At 43.9% G+C, this 27,500-nt stretch overlaps 1 protein-coding gene across 3 annotated transcripts in view; it reads left to right on the top strand.

The window, feature by feature from the left end:
- LOC143283685 (protocadherin-1-like) overlaps nucleotides 1-27,500 on the top strand; it is a 336,037-nt gene that overhangs the window by 138,278 nt on the left and 170,259 nt on the right. The window contains exon 4 of one of the 3 annotated variants that reach the window (XM_076589917.1): nucleotides 15,517-15,545. The exons of the other annotated variants lie outside the window; for them this stretch is intronic. The gene's annotated coding sequence lies outside the window, so the exon portion shown is untranslated. The remainder of the gene's footprint in view (nucleotides 1-15,516; nucleotides 15,546-27,500) is intronic. 3 annotated transcript variants of the gene reach the window in all.

Here is a 27,500-nt window from a genome sequence, read left to right as displayed (position 1 = left end):
TTTGAACTAAAAGTCGAAATGACAGGAGTATTGATTGGTTGGAAGAAGAAGAAGGGCCTTACGACACGTTGCAATAAGTCCGTCGTTTCTGTGTGTCTTCTAAACTGTACCACGCAACAACTTTAACCCTTTAGTAGCTGGACTTGGAGAAATGGGATCAGTGTTTTATGCGTTTGAGGTGGTTTTTATTACGTTTGTCGCTTACTTTCAAAAGCTGCAGTTTCGTTGTTTCTCAGTTATATGTATTAAAGCATTGGGTCGTTTTTTTCGTGTGTGTGTTTGGGGTGTGGGGTGTAGGGTGGGGGTATTTTAAGGAGATAAATCATGCTGCGGTTTTTCGGTTCTTCTTTTGTAACGCACACTGTTGCAGTTTAGAATTAAGGGATGGTATCGAGGAGTGAGAAAAAAAAGAAATATCCCCTCTCCCCCCCCCCCAAACACACACACACACACACACGCACGCACGCACACACCCACCCACCAACCCACCCACACACAGACACACACACATACACATAAAGAAAGTGATATTTATCGTGTTTTTTAAACAGATAAACACGAGGGCGCGCGCGCACGCACGCACGCACACACACACACACACACACACACACACACACACACACACACGCACACGTGCAAGAAAGCAGCTGCATACACAAGCGAACTGGAAATAGGTGCATCGGGATAACTAGCATAATGGTGGGCTAAACGGAAGTTGGCGTATGGGGAACAGGCGAATCAGGAATAAGGAATAGGCGAATCAGGAAGATACGGCTTTAAAAAAAAAAATCCCAACAAAAAAAACCCCCCAAACAAACAAACAAAAACAAAAAACAAAAAAACCCACTGCTTCCATCGAAGCCTGTGACGTTTCCCTGGTCCCGTCCCTCTCCCCCTCTCTGACAGACGGCCCTTTATAAATGAGCACAGCTTCAGGCAAATCATCAGGACCAGAACTAACTGGTGAGTTTGACGCCATTCAGACTGAACCTACTTTACACTGGAGAAGGAGGCTGCTTCCACAAACACAACGCTCAGCCGTCAGGTGTCAGCTTTTGTTGTGTAGGGTGTATGTAGTTCTATGGCACGTGAAGGACTATGGCTGTCTATAAAAACTTGGGAGGCATGGTTGTACTGGCTCTTAGTTCAAAAGCAGCCTTGAGGGTGGTGGATGGGGGTCGCGGGTGTGGTGTGGGGTGGGGATGGAGTGGGGGCTAGCTGGCTTTTGGGTACCGGACTGTCCCTAACGCTGACTGTCCCTAAGCCCTCTTGACTGAGAGAGGAGGGGGGTTTGAGGGTGGGGGTGGAGGGGGGGGGATGTAACTTGGGCAAGACACTCTCCGACGTCTACTGTAATCAAATTCTTGCCCAGATCGTCGGGGATAGCGAGGCCAGCCTACCGCTGCTGCCAGTCTTTGTATATATGGTGCAGCGGCAAAGCTCACAAGGTATGTCTTTAAAAAAAGAATGTTAAAAAAAAAACCCAAACAAATAATGATCCATGAAGAACAAACCTGGGGGGGGGGGATTATTTCTGTTGAATGTATTCATGTTTCTTTTATTGTTGTTGTTGCTTGGTTTGGTGTCTCGGCCGATTGTTTTTATGTTTTATCTTTTCATTCTTAAAAAAAAAAAAAAAATTTTACGAGCCAGCTGGTGTATTCAATCATGATGCTGTCACAGGGAGAGTTCAATATCAAAGTACAGCATGTTGTTGATGGTGTTGTTTTAAGCGTTATTGCATGTCTTCTTGTTTACCTGCTGAAATGAATATCCATACATTTTTTTAACTCACACACACACACACACACACACACACACACACACACACACACACACACACACACATATATACACACACATATATATATATATATATATATATATATATATATATTATCTTGGGCGTAATATATACGCAGTAAGGTTGTCGCGTTATTCAGTAGGCTCGAGTGCCCTTTCTTGGTACAGGGGTTAACCTGTGCAAAAGCTCGCAACCATCCTCGCCAAGCGAGGGGCTGACAGTCCACACGCTTCCGTCAAACTGGTATGCTGCAACCGGCAGAGAAACACGAGGAATGTATGTTGTAAACACAGCTGTACATAATATTATGTCCATGGCGTCGCCAGAAACAACACATGAAATATATCCAATTTCACAGATGCTATGTCCGTCAGTGATGTCCAGGATACAGCAGCACAGGCGACCAAAGAGCACGGACAAAATAAAACCTCGCATCAACAGAATAACGCGAGTTGCCAAGTACACACACACACGCGCGCGCGCGCGCGCGCACGCACATACATCTCAGATTGAGTGACACACCAGTGGACTATACGTCCGGAGCCCTTGCTACTAAGTATAAGAGTGGGTTGAATTTTGGATTAAGTGTGCCACAGAGGAAGAAGACAGAAGAAGAAGAAGAAGGGTAGGGCAAGTGTGTTCAGTTCAGCAGAAAGTATAAGGCAGGAAGGGAGATTCCTCGTTTGGAGAGTCTAGCCTGTTATAGCCACACAGACACAGAGACACAGACACAGACACACACACACACACACAGAGTGTGTGTGTGTGAGTGAGAGAGAGAGAGAGGGAGACACACACACACACACACACACACACACACACACACACACACACACACATATATATACACACACATACAGAGAGTGTGTGTGTGTGTTTGTGTGTGTGAGTGAGAGAGAGAGGGACACACACACACACACATACAGAGAGAGAGAGAGTGTATGTGTGTGTGTGTGAGTGAGAGAGAGAGAGAGAGAGGGAGACACACACACACACACACACACACACACACACACACACACAACATCGTTCAAATGCCATGCCCACCCATTCGCCTGTGCTTGCTGCCATTCAACAGTGTTGAGTCATTATTGTAGTGCTGTCATACGCGGCATTTTTTTTTTTTTTTTGGCAACGGCACCGCAGTTGTTCGTGATACCGAAACAAAAAGTTATGCTGAGAGAAATGTCATGGGGGGAAAAGAGTTGTACATAATTATAGTCATCAGACACAGACCTTGTGTATTGTATCGTTGTTTTTTTTTTTTTTTTTTTTTTTTTTTTTTTTTGGGGGGGGGGGGATCCTTTTTTTCTTGATTCAGTTAATTTGGGAGGGGGATGGGGATATTTCTGTTGAATGTATTCATGTTTCTGTTATTGTTGGTGGTGGTTGGTTTGGTGTCTCGCCGATTGTTTTTGTGTTTTATCTTTTCATTCTTTTTTTAAATTTTTTTTTAATGTTATTAATTTTACGAGCCAGCTGATCTATTCAATCACGATGCTGTCACAGGGAGAGTTCAGTATCAAAGTATAGCATGTTGTTGTTGTTTTAAGCGTGATTGCATGTCTTTTGGTTTACCTGCTGAAATGAATATCCATACAATTTTTTAACATATATATATATATATTTTTTATATCTTGGGCGTAATATATACACGCAGTAAAGTTGTCGTGTTATTCAGTAGGCTCGAGTGCCCTTCTTCTCTCCCCCCCCCCCCAACATCCCCCCACCACGGGCATAATAATATACGCAGAAAGTATTATCAGGTTATTCAGTTAGGGTGAGTCCCATCCTGGGCGTAAAATACGCACTATATTTGTTCGCGTTCTTTGGCGAGCTGTTCAGTTGGACCGAGCGAGTGCTCCCATCGTAGCCGTGATGTACACGCAGAATTTCTTTTTTTTTTTTTTTACCCTGCGTTATTCAGTTTTGGTAAAGTACTACCAATCGTGGGCGTAATATGTACGCAGTAAGGTTGTGTTATTTGTCGCGTTATTCAGCAGGGTCCATTGTAGGCGTAATATATACGCAGTGTGTCGTATATAGAATCGCTCGCTCTCTCTCTGTGCCTCTCTTCTCTCTCTCTCTCTCTCTCTCTCTCTCTCTCTCTATATATATATATATATATATATATGTGTGTGTGTGTGTGTGTGTGTGTGTGTGTGTGTGTGTGTATACACAGACTTTTTAATTAGTTGAAATCTATGGACAAACTTTCTTTCTCCCCACCCCCCTCCTTTTTTTTTTTTTTTGCCATATTTTTCAATCCACGTCACTCCATCAGTTCTTCGAGTGACTGGAAGAGAAAGTTCCCACGCACAAGCTGACATTGAAATCTATTGTCGTCATAAAAAAAAACCCACTCGCTTCTTTTTGTTTTTTTGAAAGAAAAAAATAAAGACACATGGGGACAACACTCTCTGGGTCATTCTTCTTCTTCTTTCTTCTTCTTTCTTCTTCTTCTTCTTCTTCTTTCTTCTTCTTCTTCTTCTTCTTTCTTCTTCTTCTTTCTTCTTCTTCTTCTTTCTTCTTCTTCTTTCTTCTTCTTCTTTCTTCTTCTTCTTCTTCTTCTTTCTTCTTCTTCTTTCTTCTTCTTCTTCTTCTTTCTTCTTCTTCTTTCTTCTTCTTCTTCTTCTTCTTCTTCTTCTTCTTTCTTCTTCTTCTTTCTTCTTCTTCTTCTTTCTTCTTCTTCTTTCTTCTTCTTTCTTCTTCTTCTTCTTTCTTCTTCTTTCTTCTTCTTCTTCTTTCTTCTTCTTCTTCTTTCTTCTTCTTTCTTCTTCTTTCTTCTTCTTCTTCTTTCTTCTTCTTCTTTCTTCTTCTTCTTCTTTCTTCTTCTTCTTTCTTCTTCTTTCTTCTTCTTCTTCTTTCTTCTTCTTCTTTCTTCTTCTTCTTCTTTCTTCTTCTTCTTTCTTCTTCTTTCTTCTTCTTCTTTCTTCTTCTTTCTTCTTCTTCTTCTTCTTTCTTCTTCTTCTTCTTCTTCTTTCTTCTTCTTCTTTCTTCTTCTTCTTTCTTCTTCTTTCTTCTTCTTCTTCTTTCTTCTTCTTCTTCTCAATCGTGAGACGAGAGCTGCTTGATTGAAAGTGGAAGGAACCACCGCATTCCTCAGAACAGTGAGAACATCCCAGCGCGACATCGTTCAGAAACACAGCCGGGAGCTTCATCATTGTTCCTTCTTCCTCCTTCCTCCTGAACGGCTTTCTTGTCCGGTTCGGTTAAAATGTATACCTTCCACCGTCAGTCAATTTACAGTGTAAAAACTGCCTTGTGCTTTTATTAACTCACTCAGTACGGCCAATCCTCTCTTCTCCTCTACACAAACCCATCGGATGTCCAGTGGGTGTCTGAATGACCCAACCTTTAGCTTCCGTCGTCAGAATTGTGGTATTCTTTGTCAACATTCACCTCTTCCGTATAAGAGCCTTCCAATTGCAATATTTTGATGATGGTAATTGGGGTGAAACGCTGTTAACGTCGTCTCTTTCGCCGTTCGTATGGTGAGAGTTAAAACTCAGAAACCACGGGTGCCTAAGAATAGCTGGGGGTTCCCTTGTGATGTTATAGAAAATAATTATGGTCTGTTGTAGTAGGTACCACCGAGAAAGCAAAAGCAGTAAGTTTCAGGGATAACAGACATAAATTAGGATCTGGGTCGCATTTCAGTGACATGGGTTGCTTGACCTAGGTGATGCTGAAATACCGAAACTGGCGGTGTAAAGGGAACATTTGAAGTGCTGGTCGAGAAACTAGTTTGAACCGTGACCGTGGCTGTCAAGCTCTCTGCAGTACCGTACAATAGCCCCCCCCCCCCCCCCCCTAACCCCCTCCTCCCCATCCCCCACCTCCCCCTCCCCCCTACACTTAAGAAACAACTCGACCGTCAGCACGCAAGGTTGCAAGGTAGAAGGAAACGTCAACGAACCCAGTGAAAAAGTGTCTGACTGCCATCCCCTTCCACCAACATAATGTAACCACACTATACCGGTATGCCCCCCCCACCCCCCCAACCCCCACCCTACCCCCTCATCACCACCACCACCACACCACTTCCCTGGTGGTCGGTCCCCCAAGACACGTAGCGCTGGTGGTGGGGCCGGGGAGGGGGCGTGGGGGGTTGGGGAGGGGGGGGGGACAGAGGACTGGACTGGGAAATGTCTGTGACCGTTCCGGTTACCAGGTTACTCAAATTAACTGGTAGCTAGCTAGCTTTGGTGGCTCCTGTGGTCGGAGCGATGCACTCAGCGGCAGTACCCCTAGACCCCCAGCCCCACCATCCAGCCCCCCCCCCCACCCCCACCACCCCGCCCTCCTTCATCCTCCTCATCACGCCTCTCCCTCCCGTCTTTCTGTCTCTGTCCCTTTTTGTTCTCTGTCTCTGTCTCCGTCTCTCTCTGTTTCTCTCCCTCCTCTCCTCCCTTTCTCTCTCTCTCCCCTTTCTCTCTTTCTGTCCCTCCCTCTCTCCCCCCCCATCTCTCTCTCTCTCCCGGATTGCACGCAGCACTTAGCAGAGTTCGTGAGGGGACTGATGGATCGCCACAGGGCTTTCGTTCTTTCTGTAGTGAAGAGGTCGCTCCGACCTCCTCGTGTGGTGGATGGACCGGACGGTACCACCTAAAGCGTAGCTCCAGCTACCGTGGGAGGCCTGGCCTGGCCTGGCCTGGCCTGGCCTGGACAATGCACCTACGATCGCACTGAATGGATCAGTCAGGGAAGGAGGGAGGGAGGGGGTGGGGGGTGGGGGGGGGGGGAGGGGAGCGGGAGGGGAGGGGAGGGGTGTACTGAAAGTTATTTTGGAGACAGGCCAACAAGTGAATTGGTTCAGCATTTATTTATTTATTTATTATTATTATTATTTTTTTTATTTATTTTTTATTTATTTATTTTTTTTTGGGGGGGGGGGGGGGGGGGGGGGAGGGGGGGGGGGAGACCAGCTCGACGGTTCTCCTCCTTGTGCACTCAGAATTGGTGGCTAAATAAATAAATAAATAAACATATTTATACATTCTGAATACCTGGGATGCTCGGGAACTGCGTATGTGTCTTACACAATATATTAAATGATATATTATATGTTCTATAATTAGACAAATGATAATATATATATATTATTATGTTCTATTAGAAACAAGTCCAGTTTATTACCGACACCACAAGTTAATTCCTCTCGTTGAGATACAAATGTATTCTCTGTTCTATTTAGAAATAAGAAAAAAGAAAGGTCTAGTTCATTTACCGAGGCAACCATGACAGGTGAAATAGATTATGCACGTTTAACCAGTCGTAATAAATAAACGTCGTGGTTAACTTGGGTGGTAATGTACAGAAGCAGCGAATAGTCACCAAAACGTGAAGTGAGGAGAAGAAGCATGCAGCGGGTATCCTGGAGCCACAATCAAAGAGGTAAACCCGACAACAATGTCAAGTCAAGTATTATCAGGCTTTTTTACCTTCATGACGACAACCACCTTCGGGTGATTTGGCCGACGGCTTTTTAGTTTTAACAACTACCTTCCAGAACTTGAAGGAGGTGCCGAGGTGGGGAGACATGGGGGTGTGGCGTATGACGGGTGTGTGTGTGTGTGTGTGTGAAGGCGGGCGGAGGTGGGTGGGGGTGGGGTGGGGGGATAGAGGGATCTTGTTAAAATCACCAACAATGGCAGCAACAGCAACAGCAGCACGAGTGCGGTGTTTTAGATGTGAAGATCAGAGAGAGAGAGAGAGAGAGAGAGAGAGAGAGAGAGAGAGAGTGCGCGCGCGCGCGCGCGTGTGTGTGTGTTTGTGCGTGGAGAGAGAGAGAGATACGGATACGGATAATTTATTCGTGTATAGGCCATTGCCCCTCATGAAAGGCTATATATACACATGATCATGTAAGAAAAACAACAAGAAATGAGCAGTCATATCATCAAGAACAAACTTCAGTATTCTAAGACATCAGAGTTGATCGCAGTCTGAATGCTTTAAACAAATAAACTGACAAATTGCGAATGGTCTGTTCATGCCGAGAAGCCATGAGTAATGCTAAACGGCCAAACGGAGAGAGAGAGAGAGAGAGAGAGGGGAGCCCATTCATTTTAACCCTTTGTTCACTTTTTTATTTCCGGTGCGGGCACGAATGCAGTTGCGGAAGTGGAAGCGGAGGGAAGTAACTCTTAACAGTCGGATGACAAAACCTTTGATTGATGAGAACAAAAGATCGCTGTGAATTACCCACCTGTGTCGGTCACACAGATCATGGATACTGCCAGTTTAAGAGTGAAAAACAAAGCAAAACAAAACAAAACAAACAAGAGAGGCAAGGCCTTCAAGACTCACTTGTGATAAATTAAGTCCACTAGCATTAATTACAGAGTAATTTCCCTTTTTTACTATCTGCATCAAAACGTTTCCAAAAAAAAAAAAAAAAAAAAAAAAAATTCCATGCTTAGCGAAAGAAGTTCCTGTTTGAACAAAAAAAAAGAAAGATAATAATGACTGCTCTAGTTGTTGGGTCAGAATATCAGATCAAAGTGCCAAGTTTAGAGAATACAAAAAATATAAATATAACAGTAAATGCAGTTTGCATATAATTAGGCTTCTTTTTTGTGTGTGTGCCCATCCCAGAGGTGCAATATTGTTTTAAAGAAGATGACTGGAAAGAACTGAATGTTTCTTATTTTTATGCCAAATTTGTTGTCAACTGACAAATTATTTGCAGAGAAAATGTCAATGTTAAAGTTTACCACGGACACACAGACACACGGACACACACACACACACACAGACAACCGAACACCGGGTTAAAACATAGACTCACTTTGTTTACACAAGTGAGTCAAAAAAACACCCATTACAACTTCAATATAATTCAAGGTCACTGTTGACGGAAGAATGAAAATCGGACAAGGAAAGAACGATGCATTCATTTATAAGGTCATATGCTCACTGAATGGCGATTTGATCATTTAAAGGCTTGACTTTCAACTTTAGCCGGTATAATAATCCATATCTTATATCTTATTGATGTAGCTGTTTGTAGAACAGAGCAGAAGAGAGAGGGAAGGAGAGAGAGAGAGAGAGAGGTTGGAGGGGTGGGGGGTAGAAAAAAGAATCCACATTCAACACCACCAAGATACCGAACCCGTTCGGTTTCATTATGCTTTCTTAGCCCCGAAAACAGAGTATGGCTGCCTATATGGCGGGGTAAAAACTGTCATACACGTAAAAGCCCACTTGTGTGTGCACGAGTGAACGTGGGAGTTGCAGCCCACGAACGAAGAAGAAGAAGAAGAAGAAGAAGATTATGCCTTGTGTACAATTTCTCTCTATCTGTCTGCTCCTTTCTCTCTCTCGGTCGGTCAGTCGGTCGGTCGGTCGGTCTGTCTGTCTGTCTGTCTCTCTCCCTCTCTCTCTCTCTCTCTCTCTCTGTCTGTGAGAGTATCTCACTCACCCCACTTCCAGCAGATCGATACCTACTCCACTAATTAACCTCGCTATCTCCCCTCTCTACAGACAAATGAAATTAACGCCGCGCTAACGACGATGGAATGGAGCGCGCGACCGTCCGGACAAAGCGAAGGCACCGCTCGTTGAATGGTCCTAAACGGGCGGAGTGTCCTTAACGTTATGTGCTTGTCAGCCTGACTGCCGTTTCAGAGTGGAACAATATCCCGAAACTTACCGATCTGAAAAAAAAAGAAAAAAAGGTCGGGCATATGTGAATGGATTTCGTTTCCTTTTGTGTTGATTGATTGCTTGTTCATCGCCACTGCTGCATAATTACTCGCGTTTCGGAAGACAAAACAAGCCCCGACTGTTTAGATTGTACAGCAAGCACCCCAGTCGGCCGAATAAGGTGTTCGGGTGTGTTTCTTTAACAATACCGAAAGCGTGTAGTTTTAACAGTCAGTTTGAGGTCGGGGCTTATTAGGGTCGCAGCCAAAAATCAAAAGTTTCTTTTCAGATGTTTTCAGAATAAACAACAAGAACAACAACAACAAAATAAAAGAAAAAAGGAAAACAAAAGAAAAAAGAAATAAAGAAAAGAAAAAGACAGGATCAGACACGTGTGAGGTATGAGGTGTATCCCAACATAAGGCATGACCCAGTCAGGACTTTCGCTCAGGCATGTGCGCGGTGGGGTGTGGTAACATGCAAACGGCCCGTGTTGTCACGGACATCGACGTCAACAGTTGATCGCCATTGATCGCCCTGTGAACATCTGCCTAGCTACGGCAAACAGTTTATATAATATAGAAGGCGCGCGTGGCGGCAGATAACCGATGCACAGAATTACAGCAGTTTATTACAGATTTTGACGGCAGTCTGCGGCAGTTTAATCGTTAGAAACCTGTGGCGGTTTAATGTCAATCTGTAGCAGATTAGTGACAATCAACCCTGCAGCGTAGCGACAGTCTGCTGCAGTCTGCAATTTAATTAATGTCAGAATAGCTGCAGCGTAATGACAAAGACTGTGTACATCACGACGACGAACTGTTGTAGTTTAATGACAGCCAGTACAATCTGTAACTGATTAACTCTCTCCATACGAACGGCGAAAGAGACGACGTTAACAGCGTTTCACCCCAATTACCATCATTAAAATATTGCAAGAGGAAGGCTCTTATACGGAAGAGGTGAATGTTGACAAAGAATACCACAATTCTGACGACGGAAGCTAAAGGTTGGGTCATTGAGACACCCACTGGACATCCGAGGGGTCTGTGTAGAGGAGAAGAGAGGACTGGCCGTACTGAGTGAGTTAATGGCAATGAGTTGTAGCGTAATGAAAATCTATAGCAGTTTAATGACAGTCCGTAACAGCGTGATGAAAGTCGGTCTGTAGCAATGCAATGACAGTTTGACTTAATGACAATCAGCTGCAGAGTAATGGCAAATATGTAGCAAGCGCGTTGGGTTACGCTGCTGGTCAGGCATCTGCTTGGCAGATGTGGTGTAGCGTATATGGTTTTGTCCGAACGCAGTGACGCCTCCTTGAGCTACTGAAACTGAAACTGAAACTGTAGCAGTCCAATGACAGTTGCAGCATAATGACGATCTGTGGCAGCTTGGTAATGGGAGTCTCTGTGACAGTTCAGTTTCAATATGCAAGCAGTTCAATGACAACAAGAGAGGCAAGGCCTTCAAGACTCACTTGTGATAAATTAAGTCCCCTTGCATTAATTACAGAGTAATTTCCCTTTTTTACTATCTGCACCAAAACGTTTGCAAAATAAATAAAAATTCCATGCTTAGCAAAAGAAGTTCCTGTTTGAACAAAAAATGATAATAATGACTCCTCTTGTTGTTGTGTCAGAATAAGAGGTCAAAGTGCCAAATTTAGAGAATACAAAAAAATATAAATATAACAGTAAATGCAGTTTGCATATAATTAGGCTTCTTTTTTATTTTTTTTGTGCCCATCCCAGAGGTGCAATATTGTTTTAAACAAGATGACTGGAAAGAACTGAATTTTTCCTATTTTTATGCCAAATTTGGTGTCAACTGACAAAGTATTTGCAGAGAAAATGCCAATGTTAAAGTTTACCACGGACACACAGACACACACACACACACACACACACACACACACACAACCGAACACCGGGTTAAAACATAGACTCACTTTGTTTACACAAGTGAGTCAAAAATAAATATGTAGCGGCTTCCCACAGTTGGTAGAGAACCATGAATTGTTAATTCCTCACTTTGTCGTGCTTATTTTTACTTGTTACAAGTAAACTTCTCCATCCGTGTGAAATTAGGTTCTCCTGTTGAGAGTTGGCGCACATATAATTCTGCCTCTTGATTTTCTTTCTTTCTTTTTTTCTCTCCCCCTTTTCATAATTTGCTTGTGCGTATATTAATTTGGTGTTATTAAAGATAAAAGAATAATAACTATGTCGATATTGCCGTCATCGTTGTCATGATCATCACTGTCGCTGTAGTCGTTGTTATTCATTTAGCCAAGAACGAGTGTTGGCTTGTTACACAAAGGGTAATGTGCGCGAAATGCATACCAGATCTGTTCTGGAAGGAACACGCGGAGAAGATAATCAGTCAACAAATTACTGGGAATTCCTTCCATGCGTAGGCAGATCGGCAGATTGTGTGTGTGTGTGTGTGTGTGTGTGTGTGAAAGAGAGAGAGAGAGAGAGAGAGAGAGAGAGAGAGAGAGAGGACAGGAGAGTTGGTTGTGGGTGGAAACGGAAATGTTGTCAGTAAACTCTCTCTCTCTCTGTTTCGCTCTCTCTGTCTCTGTCTCTCTCGTTGCCAGCGTCCTGTCCCTGTTTTTACTTGTCTCTGTCAAGATGTTTCCGTACGTCGACAAACAGATTGACCTCTTGTCAATGGATAGTCTAACATCATCATCTTAGATGAACAGACTATAAATAAAGAAACGAACGATCTGGTCGATGGTTATTCTTCCTCGAAGGCTTTTATGTCTTTCGCAAATTGTTCTGTTACACACACGAGCCCTTCCACAATACTTTCACGAAATCTGCGTGTTTATTCTCGAAATCTCTTGTAAGAAAGAAAGAAAAAAGAAAAAGAAAAAAAAAATCTGCTCGTTCTTTCGCGAAATCTATATCTGTATATTTTCTGCGTATACAAATGTCCGTCTCCCTTTCTCTTATTAACCTGCCTGTTCTCTCTCTCTCTCTCTCTCTCTCTCTCTCTCTCTCTCTCTCTCTCTCTCTCTCTCTCTCTCTCTCTCCAAATTTGTCTTTTTTTTCCACAAAGCATGTGAATGCTTTCACGAAATCTGATTGAACATTTCATGAAATAATGTTGTCAGAGAAAATTTTCAGTGTTTTTTTTTTTTTTTTTTTTTTTTTTTTTTTTCGGAAAGATGAGACGGAAACGGAAACTCGGTTGCATAGCTTTTTTTTTTTTTTTTTTGTTTTTTTGAAACCTACCTGTTATTTGACCACAAAGTGCAAACCGTCTCCAGGTGAAAATAGCCGAAGTTGGTGGTGGCACCATCTCGCACAAAGTTCGCATGATCTTTTTACGAAGTCGACACGATGTTTCACAAAGTTTGGTTGATCTTTTACGAAGCCATTTGTCTCCCTTCCGTCCTAGCGTTCTTCCTTCTTTCCCTCCTTCCTTCCTTCGTACTGTTCTTCTTACATCCTTCCTTGCATCCTTTCTTCTGCTTCCCTCCCCCTTGTTTCCAAGATTAACTTTCAAGAGTGCGAGGGACGTTGTTATACTGCCAACAATAAATCCTTATTTTCTGGCCGGTTTTGACTTGCCTTTCTTCTTCTTCTTCTTCTCCATACCTCTCTCTCCTCTCTCTCTCTCTCTCTCTCTCTCTCTTGTAACCACACTTGCTTAATGCACTTACTCACCAAAGAAAAGCCAGAAGGAAAAAAAAAGAAGAAAAAAGAACAAACAACAACGACAACAAAATACAAAAAAAAAAAAAGAAAAAAAAAAGAACGATCTTCGTTTTTCTTGTCCTTTCTTGTTCCATTTCATTTCTCTTCTTGTTATTCCACGCACTCTGTCATCCTTTTCTTTTTCTAACTTTCTTTTTTTCCTTTCTCCCCCGTCCGACTATTTTGTTTTAAAACCCCACACGAAAGGAGACAAGAAGAAGAAAAGTAAGGGGCGGTGAACTCAACGGGGGGGGAAAAAAAAAGAAAAAAAAGAAAGAGGTGGGGGGATCCCGGAACAGCTGACAGATGAGGCGCAAGGCGATGGCGGGAGTCGGTTTGCGTGATGTAACATCCCCATTTCCGCTCGGAAGAACAGCCTTGAAATTTTACCTCCCATAGGAGAATGGTGACTTTATTTTATTTTATTTTATTTTTCTGTGGGGAGCGGAGGAGGGGAGGTTGTGTAGAAGGGTCTTTCTCCGTCCTCTCTCTCTCTCTCTCTCTCTCTCTCTCTCTCTCTGTCTCCGCGTTTCGTATTATTTTCGTTTCATTGTTATTAAAAAAAAAAAAAAAAAGAAAAAGAAAAAGGGGGGGGGGGGGGGGGGGGGGGGGGGGGGGGGGGGGGGGGGGGGGGGGGGGGGGGGGGGGGGGGGGGGGGGGGGAAAGATCGTCATCTAATTTTCAATACATTGTCAACAAGTAGTTGGTTTCTTGTTTTTATTTATTCTTTTTTTTCATGCGTGTTTTTTCCCCGTTTACTTCGATTGATCTGGCTTGGTATATATATATATATGTGTGTGTGTGTGTGTGTACACGCGGTTGTGATTTCGTGCTTAAGCGTATGTGTATTATGCGCGCACACGAACGAGCGAACAAGCGCGTGCGAAAATGCGACTTAGAGGGCTAAAAAGAGCGCAGCACACACGAACCACGTACTTTCGTACTCCATTGAAAATAAAGCGGTTGACCCCCCCCCCCTTCCCTCCTTCCCGGCCCCAGTCTGCTCCAACCCCTGTCTCTCTCTCTCTCTCTCTCTCTTTCACACACACACACACACACACACACACACACACACACACACACACACACGCACGTACACACACCACAACACACACATACGCGTGCGCGCACACACATCTCTCTCCCCATGTATGTTAATGTAATGGTGTTGTGAGTGTGGAGATAGTCTATTCATCAAGACGTGTTTACGCAGTACAACTCACCACAATCATCATGCATACTGTCTGTCTCTGTTTCTCTGTCTCTCTGTGTCTCTGTCTCACACACACACACACATACACACACACACACACACACACACACACACACACACACACACACACACACACAGAGGGAGGGTTGGGTTGAGAGAGAGAAAAAAAACAAACAACATTAGCCCCAAAAGGAACGAAAAAAGAAATTAACAAAATAGGCTTGATAAGACACGATGAATTTTAAACAAAACAAAACGATACCTTAGGGACAGCGAGAGGTTAAAGCCATAACAAGATCATCAAAACCACGTTTATGTCATGCGTGTTAGATTCGTAACAAAATACATCAAAATGTTCTCTGATACAGTGACGGAAAATTAAAACCCACATTCCCATGTGATCGCATGAGATGTCGTGCACAAAAAATACGTATGAAATATCTCTCCACAGGTTCGTTATAATAAAAATTCTGCCTTCGAAAACGTTTTTATTTATTTATTTATTTTTTTACTCTGTGTGTTGTTTGATTTTCAATCAAGTTTATAATAAAAAATACCGATTGTTTAGATTATTTTCAAAGTAGATAACACACACACACACACACACACACACACACACACACACACACACACACACACGCCACAGACCTATATCATACACACACTCACACACACCACTACCACCACTACCACCCACCACCCACCACCAAACCACAGCAGCAACAACGAAGGGCGCGTAACTCATGACACGTCCCGACACACAAAAAGGGGTAGCCAGTGTGCAAAGGGCGTTGCATCACGAGTATTGAGAGAGAGAGAGAGAGAGAGAGGCGGTCTTTCGGGACTGTCCACTCACCCCTCTCACCGTTTTATCCCTGACCCCTCCCCTCCCCCACCCCTCCCCTCTCCTCACTCCTCCCACCCAAACCCCCGCCCTCCCCTCCTCTCTCTCTCTTTCCCTCCGTTGGGAGAGACGCAGCTGTTGAACGTGAGAGAGAAGTAAAGCTTGAAAGAGCTCTAGTGGGTTTGTGTGTGTGTGTGTGCGCGGAGACATTGGATCAGAGCTAGGGTCAGTAGTCATGTGTCAAGCAGTGTGAATGTGTTTATGTGTTGTTCCTTCTTCTTCTTCTGTCTGCCAGATTGGTGAGAGAATCCGTCTAAAGAACTGGTGAGTGGATTATGTTTATTGGTTGGTTATTTCTTTTTATTTTCATTTTCTTATCAATTTCATTCATTCATTCATTCATTCATTCTTTCTGTCTCTATGTTTCTGTCGCGAATTCTCTCTCTCTCTCTCTCTCTCTCTCTCTCTCTCTCTCTCTCTCTCTCTCTCTCTGTCTCCGTCTCGATCTCTGTCTCTCTCTGACTGTCTGTCCGTCCGTCTGTCTGTCTCTCTCTCTTAACCCCCCTCTCTCTTTCTCAGTCTCTGCATCTATCTTTGTCTCCTAAATGTATATGCAACAACAATAATTAACAATACCGGCAAATCAAGTAGGTTTTTTTTTTCCTCCATTTTTTGTTCTATTTTGTCCTCATCCGATGGACAAGTTAGCTCTCAAGGTAGTAACGTTGATTGAGTTGCTCCGAGTGCAGAATGGCCCTATAATCATCACACTGACCTTTCGCCGCAGCTTTCCTGCTTTTTCTTCCCTTTTTCTCTTCGTGATGACGACTAGCTGTCCGCGTCAGTCAGGAAAAAGCTGTGTGTGTGTGTGTGTGTGTGTGTGTGTGTGTGTGTGTGTGTGTGTGTGTGGGTGAGTGTGTGTGTTGTGTGTGAGTGTGTGTGTTGTGTGTGTGTGTGTATGTGTGTGTGTGTGTGTGTAATTATGTTGGCTACAGCGTTTACCACGGTGATTTCGAAGTGAAAGAGCGAAGAATTAAAGAAAAAGGAAAGAAAGAAAAAAAAAGGAATGCGCGCTGCATGGTATAATTGAACAAACATCGCTAGAAGCACAGAATGAAAAAAGTTTTTGTGTGTGTTAGTACTGGTGCGCAGTATGGTAGATGACGGCGAGGGGGGGGGGACAGCGAGAGACAGGCGGACATAGAGAGAGAGAGAGAGAGAGAGAGAGAGAGAGAGATCGAATCTTTCTAAATTGAGGATAAAGGAATAAGCACATAGTGCGCTGTTTTCATCCTGTTTCAAAAAAGAGATTCCAGAAATTAGTCCAGGAATGCAATAAAGAAAAGGAGGAAAAAGTGAACACATACACATAGCATGAACACACACACACACACACACACACACACACACACACACACACACACACACACACAGAGAGAGAGAGAGAGAGAGAGAGAGAGAGAGAACTCAGAACTCACATCTGAAAACGTATTCTTATTCAAGGATTAAGATTCTAGGCATGGCCCATTCTTCCAATATGTCCTTGCTAATCTTCATCAGTTAGAATAGCACACTTATATTGACTGGAAAGGGGAGAAAGAGAAGAAAAAAACAAAACAAAAAAACACAAGAAAAACAACAAGAGAGAGAGAGAGAGAGAGAGAGAGAGAGAGAGAGATCAATAATGCTAAACAAGAACAGAGTCCTATTACCAGGAAACGATATGGCCCAATTGGCACCGCGATGCTACCTACATTAGCAGATCGCGGGAACACTGACATAGAAACCACGGCAATAATTACGTTCTTCTTACTATTTAAACGTAGAGAGAGAGAGAGAGAGAGAGAGAGAGAGAGAGAGAGAGAGAGAGAGAGAGAATGTATCTCTGTTCATGTGTATGTGAGAGAGTGAGAGAGAGAGAGGGTGAGCAAAAAGAGGGAGAGCAGAGAGAGAGAGAGAGAGAGAGAGAGAGTATCTCTGTTCATGTATATGTATGAGAGAGTGAGAGAAATAGGGTGAGCAAAAAGAGGGAGGGAGACACACACACACACACACACACACACACACACACACACACACACACACAGAGAGAGAGAGAGAGAGAGAGAGAGAGAGAGGAGAGCAAGAGTTAATTCCCAAGTGTGTGCCAAAACAACGAAACCACTTCAAAACTACACACGTCACCCAACCTGCCTGCATCTGCCATTCACGGCAGACTGATGTCTCTCACCTGTGTGAAAGGGGAAAGCAACCTTGGGGCTGTTGATGAGTCTGGATGAGCATTGGGGGGGGGGGGGGGGGGGGGGGGGGGAAGACAACAGCAACAACAAAAACCATACCCAAGGTTACTCAAACAACCCCCAGAATTACTCAGTATACTTAACACAGCCGGCTCGGATCTGATCAAAATCTTTCGGCAGACATAAATGAATTAATGAACAGTTGGAGGCAACGTAGCAGATTTTGTGATACAGTACAGGTTGGCGGTCCCACTTTTCGGTCTGGTGATTGTTGTGTAGTGTGTCCTTGGGAGACGCACTTCACTCCGTTTTTTTTTTATCACTCCACCAAGGTGGCAATGGGTTCCTGATTGTACACAGTTGGGAAATGTTGTTTGGGGGGAACCGAAAACGGAGTATGGCTGCCTACATGGCAGGATAAAAAAACAAAACAAAAAAACCGGCCATGCACGTTAAAGCCCATTCGTATACATACGAGTGAACGTGGGGAGCTGCAGCCCACGGACGAAGAAGAAGAAGAAGAAGAAGAAGAAGAAGAAGAAGAAGAAGAAGAAGTAGTAGTAGTAGTAGTAGTAGTAGTAGTAGTAGTAGTTAGGGGGGGAAGGGGAGGATTGGGCCTTGCCTGTCTATTCCGATCCCTATATAGACGGAGTGGATATGAACTGACTGCCCCGACGACCATTAAAAGTTCATGGGACCTTTAACATTTAACGTTAACCATTTTTGGTCATTTTTCAGTTTTTTTTACCGTTCGTTTTTGAAACCAAACGTATACATTTGGTTTGTCATCACTTTTTTTTTTAAAGATATTTTTTATTTCATTTGAATTGAGTTTGTACTTTATTTCATTTGATTTTTTTTTTATTCTACTCTTGGTTGTATTTTACTTCATTCTAGAGAGGTGATTGGGGATGGGGGGTACGGACGCATGTCTAGACGGACAAACAGACAGACAGACAGACAGTCAGAGAGGTGAGAGTTTCTCCAAGGACTGAGAACGAGCGTTGAAAACCTTCCTCTTCGCCATCTCCCCCACGCCCCCTCCCCTCCCCCCCTTCCACCGCCTCTACCGCCTTATTCTCCACTACACCCTGTCCCCGCAAGTAGAATGGTAGCTGGTTGGTGAAAGTACCATGTCCGTGCTACCTCTCACGCGCACCCGATCCCACCATACGCCCCCCACCCCACCCCAGCCCCCTCCAAGCAGTCCTGTTCATTACCATCACCCTGGGCCTTCCTGCTGGTTCTTGTTCTTGTTGGTCCTGTTGTTGTTGTTCTTCTTCTTCTTCTTCTTGTTTTTCCTGTTCTCCCTTTTCGTGATCCTGTTGTTGATGTTGTTGTTGTTGTTGTTCTTGTTCTTCTTGTCCTGGGCCTTCCTTCTTTGTTCTTGTTGGTCCTGTTGTTGTTCTTCTTCTTCTTGTTCTTGTTCTTGTTCTTCTTCTTGTTTTTTTCTGTTCTCCTTTTTCTTGATCCTGTTGTTGATGTTGTTGTTGTTGTTCTTCTTCTTGTTCTTGTTCTTCTTGTCTTTCCTATACGTTCTTCTTGTTTTGTTGATCCTGTTGTTGATGTAGTTGTTGTTCTTTTTGACCATGTTGTTGTTGATCATGTTGTTGTTGTTGATGTTGTTGTTGTTCTTGTTGACCCTGTTGTTGTTGATCACGTTGTTGTTGTTGATGTTGTTGTTGTTCTTGTTGACCCTGTTGTTGTTCACGTTAATGTTGTTGTTGTTGTTGCTCTTGTTGTCGTTTTTCTTCTTCTTCTTCTTGTCTTTCCTCTTCTTGTTGTTCTTCTTCTTCTTGACCCTGTTGTTGTTGATCGTGTTGTTGATCCTGTTGTTGATGTAGTTGTTGTTCTTGTTGACCCTGTTGTTGTTGATCATGTTGTTGTTGTTGTTCTTCTTCTTGTCTTTCCTGTTCTTCTTGTCCTTGATCTCAGTCTTTGTCTTCTTCTGCTTCGTCTCGCCCTTTCTTTTCTCCTTTGTCTTCGTCTTGTTCTTGTTCTGCTTGTCCCTTTGCCCCTCATCCTCTCCTCATACTACTACTACTACTACAACTACTACTACTGCTGCTGCTACAACAACAACAACTACTTCTTCTTCTTCATCTGTTCTTTTCTTTCTATCATCCTTTCTCTCTTTCTTTCTCACAAGCGTGCAGTAAGGACATCGCCTTTTCTCGTCTCTTCATAAAGGAGGAATGCAGCAACCAGTGAGAACGGACAATACCTACCACGAAGTGGGGGGAGGGAAAAAAAAAGAAAAGAAAAGAAAAAAACAACAACAAAAAATAGAAAGAAAAAAAAGAAAAAGAAAAAAAAAAGAGAGGTCCGGAAATTAGACATCAATGCAGCACATCCAGTCTAGATCAATACACCCTAACCCCCCACATCCCCTCTCTCTCTCTTCTTGGATCAATAATAGGCATCCACCCGCTCTTATCCGCAGGACGGTCTGTGTGAAAAAAACAGGGGGGGGGGGGGGGGGGTTAAAGTGCTGAAGCCACCACAGCTTTAGCTCTCTCTCCGCCAGCTGATTTCTTTGTTGACCCAGGAAACAAGAGAGAGAGAGAGAGAGAGAGGTGGTGGGGGCGTAAATGTTGTCTCCCATCCCTCTCTCATCTTTTCTTTAACCCCCTGACTGCTGAGTTCACTTTCAGTTTTTGAAGGAGGTGTCAGAGCGTGTGGACAGATCCATATCCGCATCTGCTGTAGGGGCAAAGGGAGGGTGGGATGGGGCTTGAGGGGGGGGGGGGGGGAACAAAGGCTTCAGATGCCTGACATCCAGACCTCTAAGTTCAAACTTACCCCACTGACATCCAGACCTCTAAGGTCAGGCTTTCCCCACTGACAAACAGACCTGTAAGGCCAGACTCCCACTGACATCCAGACCTGTAAGGCCAGACTTACCCTACTGACATCCATATCCGCATCTGTTGTAGGGGCAAGGGGAGGGTGGAGTGGGGCTTGAGGGGTGAGGGGGTGGGGGGTGGGGGGAAACAAAGGCTTCAGATGCCTGACCTTTTGCATGAATAAACCAACCCAACGCACTGATCAGGCCTTGAGATGACTTTCCTGAATTTTTGGTGAAAAGAGATTTAGTGTGGCATTAATGTGAAGAGTGATTGTTACATGTGTGTGTGTGTGTGTGTGGTGTGTGTGTGTGTGTGTGTGTGTGTGTCTGTGTGTGTACGTGTGAGTGGTGGAATTGATCCGAGCGAACAGAAAGTAATGCACTCCCCAGAGAAAGAACTCCAGGGGGAGAAAAAAAACAACGAAATAAAAAGGTGACTGACATCCATTCCTGTAAGGTCAGACTTACCCCACTGACATCCTGACCTCAAAGGTCAGACTTACCCCACTGACATCCAGATCTGGAAGGTCAGACTTACCCCACTGACATCCAGACCTGTAAGGTCAGGCTTTCCCCACTGACATCCAGACCTGTAACGTCAGACTTTCCCAAGTGAGGTGACAGCCCTTCACAGACGAGCATACTCTTCAGCAGCAGTCAAAAGATCAAACTGACCTCCCTTGGCGCGATCGTAAATAAAACAAAACAAACAAATAAACAAACAAACACAACAACAAACAAACAAAAAACAAAACAAAAAACAACAACAACAACAAAAAACCAAAACAAAAACAACAACAACTAAAAACAACAACAAACAAACAAAAAATAACAACCCCCCCCCCAAAAAAAAAAAAACACCACCATATTTGCGTTTCTCTGAAACCGAAGAGTGGACGAAGTTGCTTCCGTTTTTGTTTGTTTCCATGTAAATGATTTAAAAAAAAAAAGAAGTCTGTTGTCTCTAGCTCGATCGCTCGTTCGTTTTGCTCCCTGTCTCATTCACTCTTATTCATTCTCATCTTTCTTTCTATTTATTTTCTTTCAGAGGTCTGTCTCTCTCTATCTTTCTCGGACTCTTCCTCTCGCTTTCTCACTCACAGACACACACACCGCACACACGACACACAACACCCACCCACACACACACACACACACGCATTAATACAAGCAGGCTGGATAGCTCTTTCTCTCCACTCAATCACCTCTGTCATTCTCTTTTTCTCACTGTCTCTGTGCCTCACACAGAAACACTATTGCTGTAACTGCTAACTGTTACTACTACTATTTCTGTACCTGTAGGAAGTCTTTAGTTCGAGAGTCCATTAACCATGACTGGCTAGTCCCAGTCAACAAACAAACAGGATGGTGGGGGGAGAGGAGACACACGTACATGTTTGCTACTCTCACCACTATTGTGTACACCATCCACAATAAACCCTTCTCGAAACCACCCCACCTACCACCGTCAGTTAATTGCCAAGCGATTGGACAACTCACAAGCCTTCCCCCCCAACGCCTCTTAATGCCATCACAGTCACGTGCCATCCACCGTTACGGCGCAGCGCCCCCTTAAGGCAAGGGGCACGCACGGTAGTCTTCGAACCCTTGTGTCAACTTCCTCGCCAATTAGAGCAGCCGTGTCAAACCACTGTTGCTTTTATAAAGGAATGGGAGGCGGGGGTTGGTGCGGTAGTGGGTGGTGTGGGAGGTGAGTGGGGGGGGGGGGGGCTGGTGGGGTGAGGGGGGCAATGGTTTTGATGTGGGTGGGGTTATGGGTCAATGGAGGGCCCAGTTTACGCTGAATGGAGGAATACGAAGGCATCCGCAAGCGGGTTGCAATAAGAAGAGGGAAGTGTCTAGGAGTTGGATGGTGTGGTGGTGGTGGTTAGGGGGGCGGGGGATGATTGGTGTGGCAAAAAGGGGGATGGGGGGAGTGTTAGGATTGGAGTTGATAGAGTGATGTATTCTGGTTTTGATGTTGTTGATTGTTTTTATGGGCGATGGGTGGTTTGGATTCTTGGAGACACTGCGCCGGGGTAAAGAGTTTTATCTTGAAGGCTACGATCTGTATCTGTTGGTTTTGTTTTGAGGAATTTTGTATGTAGTAAAGGGTGTTCTTGTGGAGGTTTAAGGACTGTTTTGTGCTGTTTTTGGGGTGGGAATGTGGTCAAGTCTGTGGTTGTGTTTTGAGTATGTGGTGTGCGATTTGTCTGGGGTGGGGTGACGGTGGGTGCTGTGGAGCGTGTTGGGTTGTTTGGGTGGTTTTGTTGATGTGTGAGGGTTTTGCATTTCGCGGGTTATTATGGGATCGGTGCGGTGAGGTGAAGTACGGGAGTTTAGGCGGAGTCGTCCTGATGTGTGAGGGGGAAGTTAGATGAGGGTGATGTCTGGCTTTAGATGTTTGTGGTTAGTTGGATGACAGGTTGCCGTCGGCAAGGTTGACCAACCGCGGTAGCAGGGCAGATGACGGGTGGGTGAGTGAGGGAGTAAGGGTTAGAAGATCGGGGCTGGTGAGTGGAGAGGGTGGTGGATGTGGCTTTGTTTGTTTTTTTCTTTTATTAATAAAAAGGTCACCCACCCACACCCACACCCCCCCCCCCCCCCCCCCCCCCCCCCCACCCCCCAACCACCCCCCCCCCCCCCCCCCCCCCCCCCCCCCCCCCCCCCCCACACACACCCCCCCCCCCCCACACCCCCCCCCCCCCCCCCCCCCCACCCCCCCTCCCCCCCCCCCCCCCCCCCCCCCCCCCCAATCACTCCCACACAAACACCCACATCTCCCCCCCCCACCCCCAACACCCACACCCCCCCACCACACCAACCAACCATCCACACAACAAATATAACGGCTGAAGTGGGGTGCGTGAGGTGGCTGTGGTGAGTGTGTGGGGAGGGTTTGAGTAGGTTTGTGGGACTCCGCGGGGGCTGCGTTCTGGGGTGGGTGGTGGTTGGGTTTATGGGCTGCGTAGACTGAGGCGGTGTAAGGGTCATCGCGAGGGGAGTGAAGTGGCGTGTGACGCGACCCGTTCTAAATCCGTGTGTGAGGATTGAATAGTCTGGAGTTAGGTGCTGTATTTGATGCGCGAGTTTTACTTGGGTTTTAGTTTAGGGGGGTGCGTTGTGTAGGGGCGGAATGTACGTTGTGGGGGGAGGTTGTGGGTAATGTGGATTGGGTAGATAGTGCATGCGGTTGTTGAGTGAGGATTTGGTGTGTTGGATCGTCTGTTCTCGGAGTAGTGTTGGCAGTTATTTTGTTCTTGGTGCTCTTCGAGTTCCAGCGTTTGTGGGGGTGTGTGGTGAGAGATGTGGGGAGTGTGTCGTTATAAGTTGGGAAAGGTGGTGTGGTGTGGTAATGCGTGGGTTGGGCTGCGATGGGTTGTGGGTGGGTAGAGGGAGTGTATAGGGTGTCGTCTTATGGTTGCGGGTTAGGAGGGGAGCGAATGGAATTGTGGGTAGTATGGTTGTAAGCTGATGGTTGGTTTGTTGTATTTGTGGGTAGTAGTGGGTTTTGTATCTGATCTTATGGTTCTTGTTAATGTGATGTCTTAGATGTTACAGGTTGATTTCCGTTTTTTAGTTCTGGTTTTTGACTGTGGTTGTTCGGTTTTACTCTGGAGTGTAGGTTTTGTTGTGATTGTAGTGCAAAGAGCGTATGTTATCTGTGGGCGGCGTTCGATGTTATTTTTTATTGTTTTGTGTGCTTGAGATTTTGTTTAGTGTTCTTTTTTGAGTGGGATTTTTTCTGTAAGTAAGTGATCAATTGGTCTGTATTTAGGCATCATAGAGCCGGTGTTTGTTTATTTTGATTTTTGTGATTGTGTGGTTTTGCATGGTATTGTAGTGTTTTAGATGTTTTTGTTGCTTGCTGTTCGTTATCGGCAAGATTTTGATGATTGGAATATTGAAGTACTATGTTTGAGGTGCTGGTGTTGTGATTTTTTTCTTTGTACTTTTGTTACTGTTTTTGTATTTCTTCTTATTATTATTTTGGAGTTGATTTGAATTGATTATTTGAATTTGTCTATTTTCATTTAAAATTGAATATTATATATTATTTATTTTAGAATAATTAACTTATTAAAATTTTTTTTTTTATTTTTCTTTTTTTTTTTTCTTTTTTGTCTTTTTCTTTATTACTTTTTTGTTTCTATTTAAGTGTTGCTTTTTAATAGTTTTTTAAATTACAATATTTGGATTTTTCAATAAAATAATTCTTTAATAATAATATAATATTAACAATTCTTATTATTATGATTTTAGATTTATATTAATAGTGTTTATATTTTTATTGTTATTACATAAGTCATTTAAAATTTCTTAATATTTTGTTTTTGTTTTAATTATTCCTGATAATATTAATAAAATAAAAAATAAAATAAGAATTATATTTTATGGTTATATATAAATTTATATTTATTTCATTATATTATATTTCTTTGTGTACTTTTAGCTATATCATATTTCATTTATTATATACTTTAATTTAAATGCATTCTATGATCTATATAGTTTTTGTTACTCATTAAGTCTTTAATTTATTATTTAATTTAGTTTATACTATTTTTTATTAACTTACAATTATTTTCTAACTTATTAAGCCTCAATTAAATATAATATATTGTATAAATTTATAATATATAATTTCTATATTTGAGTACTTATACTCTTACAAAAATTATTTACGAATATTATTATAAAAATATAATTAATTAACAGGGTTTTTATACCATCATAATATGTATAATAATAAATATTTTCTATGACCTAGATTTGAATCCCAAATTAATGATCATATTATTATCATTAGATATCTAAATATAATATATTAAATAATACTATAATCAATTTGATTACATTTATATTATAATATTCTATTAAAAATATTTTAATAAAGTGAAATCCTAAATTTTTATTTTAAGGGGTGAGACAGAAGCGCGAAAAAAAAAAAAAAAAAAAACCAAAAAAAAACAAAAAAAAAAAAAATAAGAAAAAAAAAAATCAAAAACCGAAGTAAAAAAAAAAACAAAAGAACAATCAAAAACAAACACAAAAAAAATAAATAAGAAATTAACCCATCAAAAAATAAAAAAAAAACCATAACAAAAAAAGATAAAAAACAAATACAAAACGTCAAATTTTAATACATAACATAAACAAGAAAAAGAGAATAGACAAAGTGATATTGTTATCAAGTCTCCATGTGAAAAGTGTCTATTGAGTTGTTCGGCCTTTGTAAGTTAATGTTGTTGTTTTGTTGCTGACGAGATCACCCCCCCCCCCCCCCCCCCTCCCCCCCCCCCCCTTCCCCCCCCCCCCCCCCCCCCCCCCCCCCCCCCCCCCCCCCCCCCCCCCCCCCCCCCCCCACCCCCCCCCCCCCTCCCCCCCCCTCCCCCCCCCCCCCCCCTCCCCCATAGAGAGAGTTCGGTGGCGCTGTGTTGGAAGTTGGAATGGTGTGTATGTGCGAGGTTTGTGTGTGTGTGGGGTGTGGGGGTGACGGGGTGGAGGGTGCGTGCGTGCGTGTGTGTGTGTGTGGGGGGGACGTGGGGGTGGAGGTGCGTGTGTGTGTGTGGGGGGGGGGAGAGGTGAGGGTTAGGAGGTGTGAAAGAGAGAGAGAGAGAGAGAGAGAGGGATAATTAAGTCTTCGCCTCCATTCAAGCCCTGTCGTTCATGAACAGCATTATGTTGCCTCTATTAGTAGTAGTAGTAGTAGCAGTAGTAGTAGTGGCATTGTTGTTAGTAGTAGTAGTGGTGGTGGTGGTAGTAGCAGTAGTTGCAGTAGCAATATAGTAGTAGTAGTGTTGATTAGCGTCAATTAAAATGGGAGGCTTGATAACGAGATACCGATTCTTCCATCTCCACCCCATTTTGTTTTTTTTTTTGTTTTAGCCACACTGTTTTTTCCCTGCATTATGTTCTTTGCTTTTTTTATTTATTTATTTATTTTTTTATTTGTTCGTTTCTTTCATTGTTCTTTCTGTTTCAATCTGCTCTGCTGTAATTTTATTATCAAGTGTCTGTCGCACACAAAGCATTGTAAAAGCTGCTTGGCGCTGAGTCTCTTCTCATTGTCATGAAGCCAACAATGAACTCTATTAAATGAAGTGTGGAGTTCCCTAAGGATCCGTTCGCGTTTAGTTGGCTTGAATCGTGTAAAAAGCTTCGGGACACACTAAGACGGACACGCAATACTTTGATGGTTATTGTAGTAGTGGAGTTGAGTTAAACGACCCTTTTGGCAAAAGCCCTTAGGGTCAAGTTTGTTCAACCCATAGCTAATATTTGCTTCGGTGTAGGGTGTCTTGTTCGAGGTGTTGTGTCTTCGATGTCTGTGCAGATGGGAGGTCCGTCTGGTGTGTTCAAAAGGGAGAGCCCTCATACTGGCTGTCAAAAGGGGAATGAAGTTCCAGTAGGCTTGGGAAGTTGGAAGTCCTGGCTGTTCTTCCGGTGTTTCGAAGGGGAAGTCCTGGTTATTCCTCGATGTCTTTGAGGGTGGGAGGTCCGTCGATCTGACTTTCGAAAGGGGGAGCCCTCTCTGGCTGTCAAAAGGGGAATGAAGTTACATAAGGGCTGGGGAGGTGTAAGTCCTCCTGGCTGTTCTTCTGGTGTTCCGAAGGGTGGGGATGGGGGAGAGTCCTGGTTATCCCTCGATGTCTGTGCGGGTGGAAGGCCCATCGATCTGACTTTCAAAGTGGGGGAGCCCTCCCTGGCTGTCAAAAGGGGAATGAAGTTCCATAAGGCTTGGGGAGGTTGAAGTCCTGGCTGTTCTTCCGGTGTTCCGAAGGGGAAGTCCTGGTTTTTCCTCGATGTCTGTCCGGGGGGTATGGGAGGTCCGTCCATCTGACTTTCAAAGGGGGAGCCGTCCCTGGCTGTCAAAAGGGGGGGGGGGGGGGGGAGTGATGTACCAAGTGGATGGGGGAGGTGGAAGTCCTGGCTGTTCTTCCGGTGGTCCGAAGGGGAAGTCCTGGTTATTCCTCGATGCCTGTGAGGGTGTGAGGTCCGTCGATCTGACTTTAGAAAGGGGGAGCCCTCTCTGGCTGTCAAAAGGGGAATGAAGTTACATAAGGGCTGGGGAGGTGTAAGTCCTCCTGGCTGTTCTTCTGGTGTTCCGAAGGGTGGGGATGGGGGAGAGTCCTGGTTATTCAAGGTTCTTCCTACCGGCTCGGCCCAAATCCAGTGACACGGAAGCTC

The sequence above is a fragment of the Babylonia areolata genome, chromosome 7 (assembly GCF_041734735.1).
Source record: "Babylonia areolata isolate BAREFJ2019XMU chromosome 7, ASM4173473v1, whole genome shotgun sequence".
NCBI lineage: Eukaryota > Metazoa > Mollusca > Gastropoda > Neogastropoda > Buccinidae > Babylonia > Babylonia areolata.
This window is presented reverse-complemented; position numbering and strand designations above follow the sequence as displayed.